The sequence below is a fragment of the Trichechus manatus genome, unplaced genomic scaffold (assembly GCF_000243295.1).
Source record: "Trichechus manatus latirostris isolate Lorelei unplaced genomic scaffold, TriManLat1.0 scaffold00060, whole genome shotgun sequence".
NCBI classification, from domain to species: domain Eukaryota; kingdom Metazoa; phylum Chordata; class Mammalia; order Sirenia; family Trichechidae; genus Trichechus; species Trichechus manatus.
Window position 1 is genome coordinate 2,490,991 of NW_004443996.1, and position 21,567 is coordinate 2,512,557.

Genomic DNA, 21,567 nt, shown 5'->3' on the forward strand with positions numbered 1-21,567 from the left:
TCCCTAGGGTTCTCTAGAGGTGCTTTAGGAGCCTGGAAGATGTGGGGAGCACTTGATGGAGTAACTGAGTCAATGCAGATCTGGGGACACCCCAGTCAACTAAAGCAGATTTTCTTTTATGTAAATAATAAAAATAATATTTATTTTATTACAATAAAATAATAAAAATAAGTTTGAATATCACTGTTCAATCACCATGTACAAATGACATGTTGTAAAAAAAAGTATTAAAATTGATTACTACTATTTCCAAACCATTCTTCTTTGGCTCCTTTAAAACCAAAGGAATGCCTGTTTAACTTACTTAGATTTATTGGAAAACCATAGTAATGACTGGATTAACTCAAATAATATCAAAAAAAAAGGAGTGCATTAACAGAGGGATATTCAGTACCTTGTTTTTTTTTTTTTTTTTTTTAACACATGGTGTGGTAATACACCACTATTATTTGGGGAAATTTAATGATCATGTTAGTTTCCAAAGGAAAAAGAGAGAGAAAGCTTCACGGGATAGCATTGGAATAAGTTCTAAAGGACTCACTCTTCACTTTCACAGGCTAACATGGCCCTTCTCTATTTAGTGCAATCCTAGAAGCAGTGTAGAAATCTATAATGACTGTCCTCCACTGGAATACAAGTGTCCAGTCTCCAGAACAAAGTTCAAAACAGTCAGCCTTGGAAAGTACAATAAATTAGACTCATTGGCTTTAATGGTCCAAATAAATAGTTTAAGCTTTTTTTTTTTCAGTAAAAGCAGATAAACTGTGGCTTAATATCTACCTTTAAAAAGCAAAGATGTTAAATAAATGCCTATATTCGGTTGGCATCAATATAGTAAAGATCTGCCACACTCTAATAGAGAATAGCAGCTGGCAGTGATCAGCAGGTCTTCTTGGTCAACTGAACAGGCCCATGCAGGAGAGTAAGCTAAACTAGAAATAGTAACAGAATGACAGCACTCATCTTAAGAACTTGAGGAAATTTATTTTTATCCGGTCCAATCCAGAATTTTTTATTGATGTTCTCTTTAGGATACATGTCTTCAAATTTTGTTCTCAAATGCATTGGTAAATGGCTTACATTATATAAAGAAAACACCCTGGAGTTTACTGTAGAACCAGCTAAAGCACAGAATTTGACTCTATAAAAGACTGTATGAAAGAATAGAAAAACTACGATTTCTGATTCCAATGTATCCATATGAAAGCATTTCAGGAGGCTCTAAAATAGTCACAGAAAATTTATTTTATTTCTGTGGCCTGATTTATTACCTGTTTTGTTTTGCCTTATTATCAGAACTGTATCGATGTATAAAGTTAGACACAGTTGCTAAAGAGCATTAATAATATTATGGTTATTAATTACCAATATAATTATTAATTATTGATAAAGAAATAAATCTACACTATACAAAATAATTATGTCCACAACTAAATAGAACTATTGTGTTAAAACTCTTCACAATCTATGTCTGGAGGCAGAAACACAAAACCCAAGTAAGATCTTTCAAATACATATCTGGAATGCTCATTGGAATTTAAACCTGAGTTCTGCAGTAGGGAGGTTTGCATGTCCTGACTTTGCTTAATTTTTCAGAAAATAAAGGACTGCTTTTGTTAAAGGGTAGTCTGAAAGAAATCTAGTGTATGTTCATGATAAAGGTGCAGTCCCATTTCTTTTGCTACTGATTACTCTCCATGGATTAAAAGAACAAGCCATTAGAAGAGCAAGCTCCACTGAGTGAGTTAATAAAAACCCTAGTTTCTCTGAGTGGTTAAGAATAAACAACAGGAAACTTAAATGCTTGCTTTACTAAGAATTTGAAGTTAATGTCAAAAAAGATTTCATCAGAGATAAGGAATTATATTTCCTGCCAAAAGATGACACATATCAGGTCTATGGCTATTATATATGAGTTTTCCCATCTCTTTTTGTACCAAACGCATAGATTCATCTAGTACACGTTACTGTACCTTCAGTGGTTTCACTGTCAACTCCCATTTTCTGCTTCCTGCATTCGTCCCTCTCCTGATTCCAAACCATCCCTTTAACACATCATTCCTAATTAGATGATCAGTGCTAGGAAGGGCAGGAGATAAGTCATTTGCATAATTGAATCATAAAAAGAAGTTAAAGATACAGATTTTGCTGTTCGTTTGTACGACTATCTTCTTCAGCCTGGGGGGCTGAGATATTAATGTGATTAAACAGTATTTCTGCAAACAGGAAACTGTGTGTCCTCTATTAAAGCAAGGCTGGAGGCAAATGAAAAATTAATTTTAGAAGACAATCAATTTTATTCTACATGACTGTAATAAATAACAGCCCATCTGCAGACAACTCATTAAGCCCTGGGAGGGTGTATGTGTCACAAACTCTAAATGACACACAAGGCTGAATTTTCCACCAAAACAGAACTAGTAATAAATGGCCTACCAGCTGCCATATCAACCTAGAAAGTCAACATACAAGAATTTCCTAGAAAATCAAGTGCATACAGTGGCTTGCAGTTACCCAGTTAATTTAGTATTGATCGTAAAGATTCCTGAAAACGCGTTCATTTTATTCTGAAGTTTGCTCTTTTTTTGTATTCTGAATGTAAGTCTGTGTGTATACTCACACATATTGGTGTGAGCACCGCTTTCAGTAAAGATAAAAGCTAACATTTACTGAGTATTATTACTCACTTAGTATTATTATTACTTAGTATTATGTACTAAATACTTTAATTCTCTTAACAACCCTGTGAGTTATGTACTAATATTATCCCCATTTTTAGATGAAAAAGCTGAGGCTTGGATGGATTAGTTACTCCTAGGCCATACAACTAGAAAGTGTTGGAATCAGAAAAAGTGTGTTTATCTGAAACAGAACAGTAATTCCCTAGGCTTCTATTGTTCAAAGGGAGCTGTCAATCAGAATCAGAATAATATACCCCAGGTCAGAATCAACTTGACAGAAATTAACAACAACAAGGTACAGCAATAAATTTCCTTAAAATATGAACATCTCCTACAGTAAATACATTTAATTATAATAAATCATAATAACACTGTCAAACTAACAAACCGAAAACATTTGAGTACATGTGCTATATTAGGCATTGAGAGTGACAAAATGACACATCAGACTGTTCTTGAAGTTCAGGAATTTACAAGCTAGTTGGGAAGAGAGAAAACAAAAACACCTTAAAACTTAACAATTGGTACAAAGAAAGATAGACAATCTCCAGATAAAAGTTCAGAGAAGGAAGAAATCACTGTGGGTGATAAGGGAAGTCCTTATATAAAGAGGAGGTAAAACTTCAGCTAGATCTTTAAAGACGGTTGTTTACAATCAGACCTTGAGTAGGGTAATTCTTCCTGGAAAGGAATCTCAACCTTAATATTTTCTGATATCACTTCCCTTAGACAGTTTACATTACATCAGTGCTCCTCAATTCAGTTTTAACAAACCTGCCGGTGATTCATGCTTGAATAAAATATTCATTTGAAGTTTAAATCTCATCAGATTTGAAATATCAAACAGGATGAGTAATCACTTGCTCCTTTACTTGCTTTTGTGTAGTAGAGATTAGGGCCATAGTGCCTAAAATAGTCTTTTTACAACACTTTGGACAGCCTATCCTGATTGAGATAACCCAGTGTCTAGTGTGTGTGTATATATATATATATATATATATATATACACACACACATATAAATGTCCCTTTTCAGTGCTATAAAGAAGGGAAAAAAGATTTTTTAAATCACTCCAACAGCTCTAAAAACAAATTTTAACACTGGAACTGCCCTTTTTTTTTCTAAACAAGAGTCTTAATAGCAGATGTTACAACATCTGGCTTTCCTTGCTACTCTCCAGCTGCAGAAATTAAAACTCAATCAGAATCAGTGACAGAATCTAATGGGAGTTTGCAAATGCTGACCAAATCTTTATTCCCAACTACTCTATTAAGATGCCAGGCAAATGGCTGGGCAAACCCCACTGGAGAAAATCCGTTTCCTAGGTAATTAGCAAGGAATTAAGATTGAGATCAACAACTTCTTAGTTTTGCCCTGCAACACGGCTTTGAACTGGTCCGTTCCAGTTTGAACCCCTGCTAACAATTTGCATTTCCACCCCAGAGACACTGAATCAGAATCTACATTTTAATAAGATCCCCAGGTGATTCTTATGTATAACAAATTTTGAGAACTAGTGATCTACTAGTGTTCTCAGAACGGGTCCCTAACCAAGCAGCATCAGTATCGCCTGGGAACATGTTAGAAATGTAAATTCTCAGCAGGGGTTCGAACCGGAATGAACTGGTTTGAAGACCTGTTCTGCAATGATTTCATGTGAAAATCTGATTTAAAGCGTATCTATTTCTTCCTCATCAAACCCCCAACATCACAGAAATCCCGAGAATAGTCAGAGAGTAGCTGGGCGAAGTAGTGACTACAGAATGAGCTGTTTAAGTATCTTCCATGTGAGGTTAATAATGCATGACTCAGAGAACAGCAGGTGTTGAAAGTATATATTGATTTGGCTTCTGCCACTTTGTATGCACTATGAACCATCTATAGGTAAAGAAAGGTGCCCTGGTGGCACAATGGTTAAAGTGCTCAGCTGCCAACCAAAAGGTCGGTGGTTCAAACCTACCAGCCTCTCTGCGGGAAAAAGATGTGGTAGTCTGCTTCCCTAAAGATTTACAGTCTTGGAAACCCTATGGGGCAGTTCTACCCTGTCCTATAAGGTTGCTATGAGTCTGAATTGACTCGAAGGCAGTGGGTTTGATATAGGTAAAGAACCACGACTATTTCTTAGTTCTGCACTGTGCCTAGCAGATTTGTAGCACTATGTAAAATACCAAAGTGTTGAAATGAAAGTTGTTGTTAGGTGCCTTCGAGACAGTTCAGACTCTTAGCGACCCTCTGTACAACAGAATGAAACACTGCCTGGTCCTGCGTCATCCTCACAATTGTTGCTATGTTTGAGCCCACTGTTGCAGCCACTGTGAAATGAAAATAGGAACTTAATTTCCTCTTCATGAATATATGACCTACTAATAAAATCAGCAAACACACATCATGGGACAGATTATGTTCCTAGTATAAAATCAGTTCAAAATAAAAAGAAGTACATCTTCCATTGTAAAATAATGTTAATAATATATTAAACAAACTAAAAATTATTTCAATTATTAAGAAAATGTTATTTTTCACCATATTCTTCAAGGGAGCTTAATTGAAGTGCAGCATGCTGAAGGTAAATCAGTGATTGTATAAATATTTAAACCTTCATAGTATAGTGAAAGTAGAATACTTTTAAAACAATAACCTCAGTAAAGTTCCCAGAGTTCTTAATTCCAGGAATTTTAAAATTTTTAGAAATCAAGTTAAAAGTCGTTTTCTTTGAACAGTGTAAACTCTGACAGCATTATTATATATACTACAAAATTTGAATTGTGATACATTAAGACAGTTCTCTTAACCCTTACCAATTTCAATAAACAATATACATGTAGATAATCCTACCAACACTCTGACCTTTCAGTTTCTTGACCTCCTCTCCTCCAATGATATCGTCTTCTACTCCACTTCAGCAGCTCATGATGATGATCATACCCCAAGCCTTGTAATTACCAATAACTGCAACTCCTCCATATTCTTTTTTTAACATAATATTTCATTGTGTTTTTGGTGAAAGTTTACACAGCAAATTAGGCTCCCATTTGACAATTTTTATACCCATATTCTTAATTTCATGCACCCACTCTCTGATCACCACTACTTCTCTTTCTGGTTCACTCCTTCTAGTACTCCAGCAATCCTTTGACCCCCTTCTTAGAACCTCCAATTCAGTGGTATACCAACTTTTCACTGTTTCTCGTCTCCTTGATATTTTCCTCCCTCCTTACCAGTGTAAAATGCATTTTATTCATTACAATTATTTCTTTGCATAAACTCTCAACTCTCACCCATTTTTGCTTCGTTTATACTCATACCGCTTAGCAAAACCACAATTCTAGTCAATCCAATTATCTGCCTACTTTGCACCAGTACCAGTGCAACTCTACATGGTGGAATTAAAACATAAAACCACACTGACTATTTTGAAATTATGACCAGAAACCTCAATGGACCTTTAATGTTGCCTGGCCATCATACTAAACTTTCTAAAACAGATTACTCTTCTACTCACCTAGATGGCTATTTCACATTTTCTCTTTATCCTCAAACCTCCAATGCCTCTTTTCTCATCCTTACTCCCAACCTGGCCTCCCACTTCACTGAGAAAATTGAAACAATCAAAAGAAGACTTCCATGGAGTCCCATTGTCATATCAATCATAATCTCCACCTACATGCTCAGCCTTCGCACCTGTTAATGTAGATACACTAAACTTGCTCCTATTTAAAGCTAATGCCTCTTCTTGCGCAGAGGATCCTATCCACTCTCTCTTAATCAAGAGGATCATTTCAGCAATACTCCCCTCTCTTTCCTACATCATCGTTATTTTTTATTGGATTATTCCCAGCAGCATATGCTGTTATTTCTTCCATCTTAATAAAAATAAATAAATAACTTCTTGAATTGCTGCCTCCCCAAGCTACTCCCTCCCACCCCAAGTTGTTTGCTACCTTTGCAGAAAATCCCTGGAAAAAGTTGTCTATCCTTTCTGTCTTCCAATTCCTTTCCTCCAATTCTCTCTTAAACACATGCCACTCCAACTTTTCATCCCCATTCCTCCACCAAAACTGTCCTCCCTGATGTCATCAGTGACTTCCATTGCTACATCCAATGGCCAATTCTCAGTCCTCATGTTATTTGGCTTATTAGTAGCATTTGACACACTTGATTGCTTCTTCCATTTTGATACTTTTTTTTACCTTCCAGGACACCATACTCTCTTGGTTTTCCTCCTCCCTCACTGGATGTTCCTTTTAAGGCTTTTTGATGATTCCTCTTCTCCCTAACCTGTTTATGTTGGTGTGACCCAGGACTCAGTCCTTGAATTGCTCTTCTTTATATTTACAGTCATTCCTGCCCTGAATTTATATCTTCTGTCCAGACTTCTCTCTCAAACACCAGACTTGTATATCCACTGCCTACTCTACATCTCTGCTTGAAAGTCTAAAAGATATCTAAAACCTAACATATACAGAACTAAACTCCTGACCTTCCCCCAAAACCTGCTCCACCCACAGCCTTCCCCTTCTCAATTCATGGAAACTCTGTCTTCCCAATTTCTCATGCCAAAATCCTGGGGTTGTTTATGACTTTTTTCTTTTTCTCACACTCAATTTCTAATCCATCAGAAAGTCCTGTAGGCTCTACCTTTACAACCTATAAAAATCTGACCTGTTATTACTACTGCTACTCTACCACTATGGTCTAAGTCACCACTACCTCTCTCCCCAGTCACTGCAATAGCATCCTAACTGCCTCTCCTCCTACCCAACTAAAGCCTATTCTTAACCTAGCAGCCAGAGTGGTCCTTTTAAAACCTAAGCCAGATGTAGTTATACCATTGCTCAAAACTCTGCAATTATTCCCCCATTTTATTCACAATTAAAGACCAAAGTCCTCAAAATGGCGTACAAGGCCCCACATGACTCTCACCATCATCATTATGACCTCTTTCCTACTACTCCCCTCCCCCACTCCACTCCAGCCACACTAACCTCCTTAATGTTTCTCAACTATATCAGCCATGTTACTGCTTTAGGGCTTGTCAAGCTGTTTCCTTTGCCAGAGACACTTCCTCTTCAGATTCTGCTTGGCTAACTATCCTCCCCTTTCAAGTCTGTGAAAAAAGTTCACCTTCTCAGTGAGGCTTACAATGACTAAAACAGCAACCAACTCCAATCCTTGCATGTCCTTGCCTTGTTTTACATACTCTAGTTTTTTTTTTGTAGCACTTACCACCTTCTAAGATGCAATATAATTTATTTCATTATTATCCATATTGTTTATTATTTTACCCCCTCCATGCTACCCTACCCTACAGTATAATCTCTTCAAGGGTTGGGATCTTTGTTGCTTATTTTTTTTCCACAGATGTATCGCAAGCACGTAGAAAAGTTCCTGACACAGAGAAGACACCCAATAACTATTTGATAAATGAATGAATAAAGGGTAATATTTTTATGTGCATATGTCTTATCTCTATAGTACGATTTAAAGCTCTCTTAAGGCATCCACAGATTCTAGCATGGTATTTTCAAAACAAGAGACAATTCATATTTTTTTTAGTAACTAGGTCCCAGTTTCATAAAATATTTCAATATTATGTTTTGATGATCTGCTGTCATCTCTACACACTTTCTTTAATTACTATTCCTTTCACTATTTCATTCAAAATGTTAAGCTTTTGTTGGTTCCCAAAATCTTTCTGTACATACATATGGAAATGAGTCCACAAAGAAGAGAATTTAGTTACTATATTTCTGAAGACATCATCATTAGAAGGCAATATTTCCTGTCAGGGCCGGTACCCTGAAGACATTTATTATAGAGAGGATCCTGTGTGGTGCTTCTCTGTCCTTCTAGCTTGTTTATCCCTATTTCCCACCACTGGTTTGTCCATAATTCTGTCTGAAACAATCCACCATCTAACCAACTTGTTTGCTAAAGTCAGTCTTTCAAGACTTACCACGTCAGAGACAGCATAGAGAGCATAGTGAACCAGAAAAGGTACCGCAGAGGCTTAGATTCAAGAACTGGTTCTGCGTATACTAAGCTGCCTACATTTCCATTTTATCAACCTAAATTCAAGATCAGATGACTGCCTCATAGAGTTGCTGTGAGGATAAAACTCAGAGAGTGTGTGAACAATCTTTTCAGTCTGTGAACTTATGTACAAACATAAGGTACTATTATTCCCTAGAAACTTCATTGTAACTATGGATGATGCTGATTTAGTATTGAGAAAAAAAAAGTCTGAGATTAAGTGATCCCCAGAAGTACCATGTTGTAAAGTGACCAGCCATCTGTTTATAAAAATTTAGAAATTTTACAACAAAATTATAAAAACAGACTCTTCCAAGGATCAGATTAAAGGAGCTATTGCATGTGAAAGCACTATATAAACCATTAAACAGTATATATATGTAGAGTTTTTACTATTATGCCTTGTTAGTAATTTTAAACTTTCAGATACATTTTCAGACAGAAGGCATGTAGGAAATATTTAAACTTTCTTGAACTTATTAAATACAAAAATGTCATTTTCTGTCTTTACTTCAAATTTTAATGTTCATTAAATAATATTGAATGCAGTGGTTCAAATTACTCCCTAAAATGCAAACTTAGCTACTATTGAATACAATAAAAGCTTTGCACACATACCCAAGGGCAAAATTTAACCCTTTTTAAAAAATTCATACTCAACATGTGCTTTAAAAATGTGCTATGGCAAGCTAGAATCAAGCTGACAGACCAGTAATGCTAAGGAAACAAAAAAGAAACGTAAGTGGAGATCATCTAAAAAAATTTTTTTTTTTTTTACTAAAGTAACATTTACCAGTGTAGTAAAGGAATATTTTAGTATTCAACCATGTATTCAAATGTTCTGTTGTGGTTTCTAATGTCACCAGCTCACCTCAGATGAAATAACACTTCCACATTTTGCCTTTAGTATTTTTGTTTTTATTCACAGCTAAGGTTTTTTATGCCTTCTGTTCCTATTCATGAATCTGCTTAATCTAACCACCAAAATAAAATAAATGCAGTTAGAAGAGATAATTCCTTCAACAACTCTATGGAAAGGCCTTCATCAATCCTCTCTACACTGCCTACCTCCCATCTAACAGCTAGTTCCTCGTCCATTTTCTATTTCTATGAGAAGTATTTTTTCATCAAGTTTTCTCTACTCCTACTTATCTTCATTCCTTTCTCTATATCAAGTGTAAGTAACTCCATGCTAACATGACCCAAATTATAGTCCTCTTATTTTTAAAATCAAGAGCCTTCTTAATTGGACAAAAACTTTAAATTATTGAGCTCCATTGTCCTTTCTTCGATGAAACATGTACCCATATGGGAAAAACACGTTTACATTTTTCACCACTAATGTACAAAAAAAGGAATTTCTTGGGTTGTATTTACATTTAAAAAATGAAAGCCCTCTTAAAAACAAACCAGAAAATGCCAAACTGAATACACAGCATAGCAGCCATTCAATTAAGTGGGGCTAAACTACAAGGAATAGTAAACGCTTTAGGCTCTGGCAGAATGGGGATTATGTAAACATCATATGACCCCATGAAAAAGAACCCACCCACCAAACTAAACTCACTGCCATGAGTCAATTCATAGCTAGCGACACCATAGGATGAGTAGAACTGCCCCACCGGGTTTCCAAAGCTGTAATATTTCAGGAAGCAGACTGCCACATCTTTCTCCCGCAGAGCGCTGGTGGCTTCCAACCGCCAATCTTTCGCTTAGCAGCCAGCGTTTAACCACTGCACCACCAGGGCTCCTGAAAAAGAACATGCCCTTAAAATAACAAATACTCGTCAGGGCTCTAGTATGACAAGGACCAAGCCAAAACAATGGCAAATGTAAGAAAGTGGCTATACCACACACATTTGTACCAATTAAACTCTGGAGCAGTTACTACCGTCTTCAGAGGTCAGGAGGTTCAACATATGCCCATCATCAAAATGGCTGCTCTTGCAGGATACGATCCGCATCAAGACCATGATGTTCCTTTTTTTATTACAAGTTTAAAAATGATTAATTATTCCCATCACAGAGTAGAAACACTTCACAGAACTCTTACTTAGTCTTATACCCATCGATGTGTTTTAACCCAAAAGCTATGATTCGTCTAGTGTCAACAAATGTTTATTTTACTTATGGAAGATGATTATTTAGAGTTCTTAAGCACAGGATAGTGTGTTAAAGTCAACAACTGCCTCATGTAGTTTGCCAGGTTTTGATCTGCTAATAGCCTGTAATGAGTACTCTATCCATTAAGCACGTAAATCTTTCCACAGATAACAGAAGCCAAAAAAATTCATTTAGTAATCACTAACCAACATGATCCAGTACGCTGCTCTTAGCTATAATGTACATGTTGGATGTCTGTTTGTGTTTTGTTCACTTTGGATATTTTCTACACAAAGCATTTAATTTCAGACTTAACTTTAACATGCTTCTGAGCTATCTCCTCTTGCCAACAGTGTATGTTCATAAAATGGAAATAAAAATTAATATTATAAGAAGCAAAATATAATTAGACAGGTAAATATGCTGTAATTATTTTATAATGCACTGCAAACCTAATTAATGTTATTTTAATTTTCCACAATTTTGGATTATCTACATTGTTTAATGTTCCATCCATTAATGTAGGTTAGCTGAGAGTCAACTATGTAACAGTAAACTCTACCGAGGTAATCGGGAGGTGAGACAGTAAGAATTTGGAGAGTTTTTATGAACACTACTTTCACATTAATAAATAGCCTTGCATATAGTAAGTGTTTACTAAATATTTGTTTAAATTAAGTGACAAATGAATTGAAAAGTATTATATATATTATTTATGTTGTATATTCAAGGTGAATATTCTAAATGGCTTATAAAGTGAGATCTAAATCTTGTTACTATACAGTAATTATTTTTTCTATGAATGACCTTCCCTTTCCTCTTCCTCAAATAAAAACCTAGAGCGTATTGACAAATTTTTCACAAAATGAATCTAGAAGGTTAGCAGATCATAGGCTATTTTCAAAGCAATAAATGTAACAAAACTCAATTACTTCCAAATATTCTTCCTAAACATTTAATTATACCTGTTTTCAAATAATCTTGTTTTCCAAAGTAACTTAAGTTTAAATATAATATATTTAAGGGTTAATGCATTCCGAACAAATTGAAAACCAAGAACTCTTTCTCATCTTTGTTTTTATTTTTGGCATATGATATCGTATAGGACCACATGCAAAGCAAATCAAACTCTAAGCTTGAGGACATGACTAGCTTAATATCCCAACACAAATGAAAGCAAACTTTTTAACCTGAAAACGACTGTTTTTAATCTACAGTGGCACATTTTATTTCAAAAACATGTTTCATGGAAGGACTAATTTGATAAATTTAAAAGCTATAGGACTCATAGCCCTTGCAACAAATGTATACCAGAGAAGAAAAGCTAAGATCATTTGACTATGGTCATTCTTAAGTGGAAATACCTGTTTTATTACAATATCCTCTTGCTGTGCGTTTCATTTATAACACATGGGTACATTCTCTGCATTCATAAAACTAAAACATCTTGTTTTATATCTTAATAACTCTGACTATTTATAGTTTGACCTTTCTTGTATAATTCTAAATACCGGGGGGAAAAGCCGGTGTTTACTGATGTAACACATGAGGCAGATGTAAGAAAGGAAATTTAAAGGTTAATTAACAATAAATATGGCAAAAAATTCGTAACCCAACAAATATTTCACAATTTAGTAAATACAATAGGGGAATACGGTTTATACATCTAAGCTAAAAAACAGCATGATTCTAGAATGTAAGCTCCATGAGCAAAGGGAATATTTTGTTCACTCTGCTCATAGCAGCCAGAAAGTTGCGTGGCACACACGTATGCCCTCAGTAAGTTCTGGTTAAATAAATACATAATACAATAAATAAATATATCCTATCGCGACAAATCTAATCATGAGAGATTAAAATGGCTGTGGAAAGTCGTTTGTTTTTCAATTTAAATCCCAGTAATTAAGTGGATAGAAATGACTTTCCAAATGTCTACAGATTAAAGAAAATACTGCAGAAAAGATACTCACCGGGATCTAATTTATGTCCTTGGGAGAAGTGTTCCAGATTAGGTCCTTTTGAGATTTTTGGAATTAAACTTCCTTAACTTGAGCTCAAAATGGGGACCATATCATAAAGCATTCCACCCTATCTTAGGCTGTGTTATATAAACAAGTCTTCAGTAGTCTGTGTTTATTATCCTTTCAGAAGGATCAAAGCTAAAACACACATATGATAACATTTCATAGATGGTAATATTAAAGTTTTTATATAGTTTCTGTGAATTTGGTGTGTTTTAATATGGCATTTACACTCGATATTCTGAAAATAGGTACTGTGAAAATTGCACCCATATACCCCCCTACCAAAAGCCATCAAGAGACAGGTAGTCTTATGTGATAATTAAGTATACATTTTTCTTAGGTGTTTACTTTGTTTGATACAAAATGTAAATAATGCTTTATCAAATATAATAAAAATAAACCGAACTAAATATTGTTTGTGATGGTATTACTATGCTTTTTAGATAAACAAGTGAGAAAGAGACTTCTTCCAAAATAGCTAAAAGCTCAGAATCTAACACATTGCTGTAAGCTATGATGGTTATAACTGTTAATCCAATACACCTTTTATACAAACCCATAAACACATGAGTGGAAAAATAGCACAGATGTTCATCTCTAATGCAATTTCCATTCAATTTCCTAAGTGCGGTCCCTGTGTGCAAACTAGCTTAACGTTATGTTTAGCTTGCAAATTCTTTTAATAAATAATGAATGCAATAAAACTAGGAGATCAATGGCAAGCTGAGAAATCATAAAAAAAGGCCTTTTGTGTTCAGGCTGTTGCCCATTTCAAACTTTAATCCAGAGGCAGATCAATATTATTTTTTTTTCTTTTTAACCCATCACATAAACAGCAGATAGACTAAATGTAGCCTAAATGCTGTTAGCAGCTAGCAGTTGCCAGCAACTTGATAAGATCATTGGACACAATTGCAATTGAACGTTGTATACCTTAACGTACACACTACATTATACACTATTAAACAGTCAACTTGTTTAAAAATATTGTGTAGCAATAAAAATACTGTGGTTCATTAATTTCTCTTAAGATTCCTGTACTATATTTTTTTCTAGTAGCGTAATTACAAAGTTTTCACCACAATTTGCTCTAATAAAGTAAATAATCACAATGGGTCAAATAGTACATAAACCAAACCAAACCAAACTCGTTGCTGGGGAGTCGGTTCCAACTCATAGCGACCTTATAGTACACAGATACCAGTATTTTCAACATCAGCATTCCTAGATAAAAGAGATTTTTGCTCTTTAAAATTAATTGCACCTGAAAGAACTTTAGTCCTCTAAATGCTGTGGAGGAGAGGGGCATACTGCATGCTAATTTAAATTTCAGTTGGATTTGGGTCTTTAGAGTATTCAGGAAAAAAGTCAATCATAAATATTTTTTTTTTTATTCACAGGGTCTAGAAATAAGGGAGGAAAACCCCCTTCCTACCAAAGCATTTTGGATAAGCATGCATATGCTGTTGGAGAGATGAATCAGGAGTCAACTGCCACAAGAGTTAGTGCTCATATCAAGTAGTATAAATCAAAATCACAGAGAAACATTTTATGGTAGTAGGCTTGTTTTATTCTTTAATTCTTGCCAGTTCATAATATTATAACATCTTCTCTGGGTTTTCACTAAAAGGAAAACATTCTAATTTCAAATATTAGATATCTATACCTATATACGTACATTTGCGAAAAGTTTATGTCATGAATACAGACGGTTTTATAAGGGAATCAAAATTTCAGGACTAGTGTCTTTTTAATAACTGCATACTTCATGTATAAGTAATTCTCCTTAGCATTTTTAAAGAACAGCAATTAGTACAAAGAATTCTGATAAGAGAAATATAGATATAATATTCAACAAATGTGAATTAGGAGCCAAATATTTACATAATATTAGGCTTAATGCAAATTTCACAATAAGTATTACTGAAGTTAAAAAGGACTCCTCAGAAAATTATTATTACAAATCTAAGGCGCTTGTTTTATGCAACAAATTCAGTTCTCTTTTAAGGATATTAGGATAGGTACTGATAAAGATATCAACTTGCTCTTTAGCTATATTATATTCGACTTTTCAAAAAGCTACTTTATTACATCTTATATTCACAGTCTCAATACAACAATTTCACCAATTATATAAACGTAGCTTTAAGAAAGAATTTGGTGAGACTTCACCATGAAGACATTCCCATGATTTAAGCAAACTTTTAAAAAATGTGTAGCTGTCCATGACTTTATTGAAGTTCATCATAAACTTTTCTTTAAAATATACTGTAGATCATTGCATGTATCCTAAGCTTCCAAGATTAGCCTAACAATGGAGATAAAATTTTGTCTCAAGAATCTAAGACCTCAACAGTATCAGTTAAGAGTATTTCTCATTTTCCTATTTTAATAAAGGTAGGTAGCAATAAAATATTAAAGAATACTGCAAAAGCCTGCAAAGAGAAACTACCTACAAAAGATTATTTAAAAAATATATACACATATATATATTAATCTATACACATATCGATAAATATAGGTATCTTAAAAGTTGAACGTAAGAAAAACTGGATCTGCTTTTAAAAATCTGTATTTTCAAATATCAGACTTCAACTAAAAAGTTATATTACCAACAACATTAAATGAAAAATATGTCACGACAATTAACAGCATTGTTTCTCTCCTAAAACCAAGGCATTGAAGTCATGGGCTAAATGAAATAAAATATGGACGTTTTGATATTTAATGCAGGTAGGTAATAAATTTCAATAGAGTTATATCAAAGTTCCTTTTGATGTGCATATGCTATTCTACAGTCTAAGAATAAGACTACAGAAGTAATGTTTATTGTTACTGGATGACTTATGATTTACAAATAATTATTTGGATTATAAATAACTCTAATAGTAACATGAATTCAACTTTTCTAAGATTTTCATCATTACAAAATGAGGAAATGATGACTACACAATGAACAGGCTGCCTCCTCCCTACTAAAAAAGAAATGTTAAATCCTGAAGGAGTTCTAAATCCCTTGGTAAGAGTATATTGCAGCTGCATTAAGTCAACAAGAAGCTTATTAGTAAGGATTAAAAAACTAACACCCTTCTGTAATCAATTTGGATACAGTATTATTCTATTTATAGTGATACTTTCAATGTGCCCTAATCATATATTACTTATTCTCATTTTTCCTACTATGATTAAATATTAATGTGGAGGCACTATTAAGCAGCTACACTATATTTAGGTTTTAATGTATTGATTGCCACCATTTTGGAATAGTTAAAAACACAGCATGAAAATTAAGAATCTCTCATAAAGAATGTTACAATTGGTTAGATTCTTTTTTTCTGATTCCTAAATAAAATAAAATGAATTTAGTTGTTCTAGCAGAAGACGGAAAAAGGGATGCCGCCACTTTAAAAGCTTCAATCTCTTTGACATTGCTGGCAGTGTATGGGAACATTAATGCATCTGTCATGATAACAAGCTAAGAATAACATCTAGACATCAAACCGAGCAGAGAATCCATCTGAAGTGATTCATTCAGATCTGTCTCATTGATTTATTAAACACAGGGCAACATCTGCAGCCTCACAGAGCCGCTTGGCGAAATTAATGCAAGATCAATTCAAATGGAAAAAAGTGTAAAAGAGATAAATCAAAACACAATTTGCATGCAGTTCCACAATCAGGCTTATTGGGTGCAAATGCTCAATTTCCCTTCCAAAGCCAATGTGTTTAAATGTTGTTTTATCTTTTCAGAATTGTGTGATCTGAAGTGACAGTGAAGAGTTTTGCAGGTTGAGATGGTGAAAGGGAAGAAAAGGAGGAAAAAAAAGCTACCAAAGACCTTTTGAATATGCAACAAGAATATCATTAATACCTAATTGTTTTGCTTTTGGTGAAACGTTTGATATCCTTTCTCCAAAAACATAATATTTTCCGTTTTGGGATTAATTAGGTCAGTTTAATACATATTTGAAATTTACAGAAAGTATAAACCTAAATCATTTGCATCTTTAAATGCACAAAATGAAATGCCAGTGCAGATGTAGATTGCTAACTGAAATATTATATATTGTGATTAAGGTTTCTCACAATTATTTTTAAAACATCTAGAGATTTCATTAAGACAAAATAAGGTTATTTAAGGAAGCATAAAGTAATTCAGACAATATCTTCTACAGGTATTGGAGATTTCCTTTGTAAAACCATATAAAACATTAATGTCTGAAGACCATCACATCCTAATTATTTATCGGCATTTACGTGCTACACATGGAGGATAATATCACACATAAATATCCAAAGATGTACTCCATCATATTAAAGATCATTTCTTTAATGTAGTATCTAATACCTAATAAATGAATGTTTGGGGCAAATATGGATAGCATCTAAAGGATTTAGATAAACAGAAAAAATGCTGGTTATGTAAACGTATACATTTAAAATGAATGTAAACATGGAAATTCTGTGCACTGGCACATGACTGGATTGCTTTAATTATAATCTTGACATAATGCTTCTAATAAAAGATAGAGCATTGTTGATTATGTGACTGTTTTAATAGACAATATAACTATCTTCCTCATTATCCTATGAGATAAAATGTCTGCATTTACTGACCAGATTCATTTCTAAAACGTTTTTGTCATTTCTGAAAATGTAAGTCACACAAAATATTAGCCCAGGAAAGCGATGCAAATTCTTCAAAAATGTGATGTTTCTTAACTTACTATGGATGCAAGACATCAACTTTCAAAGTAAACTATATTACTCTGTATGGATAATGAAATATAAAGTATTAATCAAACTGAATATAAGGCAAATTTATTGAGTACTTACAATCATCATATTTCTAGTATTTGAAAGTAGTTTAAAATTTTTGTAAAAGTCAAAATTAACATAAAGTGATTCTAACATCAAAGCATACTTATGTTCTGTTTACATACTGTCAAAATACCAATAAACTACAATTGGACCATTTCAAATTGTAATTTCAAAAACTGAATTTTCTTCATGTTAATATATGTTGAATCACATCTCCAAATGTATCATTAAAATGTTTTCTTAATCATAAAATTCTTGTTTCTTCAAGTATATATTTAACTATATTTTAATGACTGACTGGCATTTAATCATAGTTCTCAAACAAAATTAAGTACCAATCATGAAATCTGACAATGTGACTTTTATATAGATAGATAAAAAGAGATGATATTAAAATGTGTTGGTTTTCAAATTTATTGAATACCAGTTTTTAATTTAATAATTTACTGTTACATTAAACTTTGAAGAACTTAGTAAGGGAAATCCATTGCATAAGAGTGAGAAAATCTATTGAATATGAGTGAGACATTTACTTTCCAAATCTGCCTGCTTTCTCTCATATTAAAGACTCCAAATTCTCTTGTACAAGAAATGAAAAAAAAATCATAGTGTTTTATCTGCAAAAATAAAGATCTAAAACAGAATAATTTTTCCAATTTTGATGTGGGTCTTTTATTATCATTTAAAAATAATCCTCAAAATAATCTTCCTGAAATTAATTAATAAAGTTAAAGGGCATGATGGAAAAATACTGTGTATCCCTTTGAAATTGCAGTGGGGTAAAGCTTGAGTTATTTAACAGAACAATGAATGCTCTAAAGTTTTAGTCTTAACTATTCTCTGGTAGCTGAGGTAGGTATTCTTCACCACCTTCTTTTCTGGGAAGACAACTTTGTATATTCTGATAATTAGCTAACAGCAAAACAGTTGAAATGGGGCACTAGTAGAGTTCTTGTTGTGACTCTCAGTACTGTCAAAGAAACAATCGTGTCTATTTCACTTATTCTTTTTTTTTCAGTGCACATTAATAAAACTGTGCACCAAATTGAATCAAAATGCCACTTAGTAGAAATATGGTAAGGTCCATGAAAAGGATCAATTTGAAAATGATTCATATTGTATGTTCTGGGACAGTGTAAGAAGAATTCCAAAGGAAAATACTTCAAGTCAGGACTTATACTTTTCCCCAGGTATTTGGCAGAGGTGGGATGTTTATTATGTAGGAAAAGAAAAATTGCCAATGATACCATTCCAAGTAAGCCTTCCATTCAAAAATACATTATGAAAATTCATCCACCAAAAGATGAAGATTAATCTCTTCTTTTGAATAGGAATAGTGTGTCAGAGTTTCCATTCACTGAATATGTAGTTTTTCCTTGCACGTTTCCCCCTTAAGCTAGAAGTCATGGGTCCTGAATGACAATTTTCTGTAGTCAGGCCCCTATGGGCACATAGATCATCTTCTTTGGGCATCTCTCTAAGTTCTTGTGCTCCATCTTTCATTCTCTCTCATGGCATCATTCTGCTTTTATGCCTATATCTTTTCTCTTCTCCTAGTCTTGTTTCTTATCTACCTTATCGTGTCTCTCTTGGGCCTCATTGCTATTTACATCCCTCACATTTCTTTTCACTGAATAGAAAAGTCATAAAAACAATGTTGATCTTAAAGACTACGTTCACAATTTATAGAAACACCCAGATCTTGGGACTGATTTAAGGTACACACATCTGTAAATAATACTAGCTAAAGTCAGAGAGTATCAATTATAAGCATTACCATATTTTGTAATTTTCAGCAACATGATTATGAGGGTCATTTTGCATTGGTAAAATTTGGTAATATTATTTTACCATTAATTAGCTTTTTTTCCCAGAAATTGTGTTTTTTTCCTATCTAGAAATTGCAATATAGATGTCTTTCTAGTTGTTTTCCCCATCTTCATTCATGGATTGCATTCATAGAATATAATTTATAAATGTTTATAATTATCTATTGCAATACATGTGACACAATTATAGGAATTGTATGTAATAAATACCCATAAAGAAAAGAAAATGCAATAGGAGGTACACGCATCATCTCTCAAAGGTGTTTCTTCCTATGTATTTAACATGTCTATCACCTTTACACATAAGCAAATGGAATTCAATTCAAGCAAAAAAAGTTAGTATTGTAAATTCTGTGATTAAAAAATAAATAAAACTTGACTGCAGTAAAAGAATAACCTAAAAACAAATCATGTTATAGGGTCCAAAAATAGCATAAGACCACCTGCCTCTGGATACAGAATAATTTATCATTTTCCCTTCAGTAAGTAGCTCCAAACCATAATTAAAGTTTCTATCTACAGAGGAAAATATCAAAATCACATTAAAATACTAATCTGTTTATTTTTTAAACGGAAGTCTGATTTTGCATAAGAATGTATAAATTTATTCTTAATGAAGAAAGAATTTCCTAAGGGTAAAAATTGTTCCACTTTAAAAATGGGCATTTGTGTGTATGTGAGACACAGAGAGAGAGAGGAGACATGGCTAATAAGAGGATAGATTTTCATGTCTGAAATTGTTTAAATGTAAGTCTTTTTGAATGGCAACAAATGAACTAGATGGTCTCCATCCCAAGTCTCTTGTAACCCTATGAGTTTATGTAATAATAAAGTGCTCTGTGGTCAAAATAAAATTTCTTTTCTACTCTTACAATCTGTAATTGCTTATTTTATTGAGGGAGCAGTTATCCTTTGTGTTTTAAGGCCAACTATCTTCCTTAAGAATATCTGATCTAATAAACCAGGTTGATAAGCCCTAGATATTAATCAGGCAAGAGTTCTCATATGAACAGGTTTCTGTTTAATTACTTGAGCCCAGAATAACACTGCTCAAAGGAAAAAAGAAAAACAAAAGGTTTCCTTGTAAGTTCTTCATTAAAATAATGTAGCAGTAAGCAACAGTTTGTCTACAAGTTGTCAGTATATTTCAACTACACATAACAATTTGGATTTTACAATAGATGCGACAGCTAGGTTACAGTTTTAGTTCATAGGCCCAGAGATCTTATGATTTAAAATTTCATTGTGAGAAAGTGTTTTTGGCAAAACGATAAATAAATCCCTTTGCTCCTTTAACCTGGTGATGGTGATTTCTTGGTTTGCATGCCAATCACGTCTGTCAAACCTTTACTTTTCCCAACTGAGATATTACTAGACTAGAGATGGAATAAACACTAAGGACACTAATTCACAGGTGTTTAAAAAGTCAAATAATCTTAAATATAGTTTACTTTCTTTTTTTTAACTCATTGAACACAAATTGCTTCTCATATGCAAATGGACATTTATTGTATAATGTACTTCTAAGCTGTGATAAGGAGGAGGTACACTTAAACCAGCGAGGCTGGTCATCATCATTAAGGGAATCCTCTCTTTGGGGAATGGGATCCTTCCAACTGTTGGGGGGGTCGGGGCAGGCTGAGAACATCCTCTCTAGAAAACGTACCAACTTCTACTTCAACGCCCAACCCAGCCCCAGCATTTCATGCCCTACATTGCCCTCAGCAGATGACCCAAAAAGGATGATCCCAGGAAAGTGACATCTGTCATCGTTCTTTTTAAATAGGATCCATCTACTTTCCTGAATCATGTACTAGGGAGCTTTTCGAATCAGGCACGAGCGCACGTCCTCACACGCACTTGTGTGAACGCACACACACACCTACGAACACACACCTACGAACACACACGCTACCACCACCACACACAGCACGCCCTCTCAAAACAAACACACAGGATGGGGATCGAATCACCCTCTGGGATGGATTCTAGACTTCAGACCCCCTGCATTCCCCAAATGCTGTGTTCCGGGTTGCCAGCTTAGGAGCCCAGTTTACAGCTCAGCCAGCAACCCCC

The 21,567-nt window shown here is 34.0% G+C and overlaps 1 protein-coding gene across 2 annotated transcripts in view; it reads right to left on the bottom strand.

Moving 5' to 3' along the window:
- Positions 1–21,567, bottom strand: part of DACH2 (dachshund family transcription factor 2) — a 741,876-nt gene that overhangs the window by 719,124 nt on the left and 1,185 nt on the right. The gene's annotated exons all lie outside the window — the stretch shown is intronic.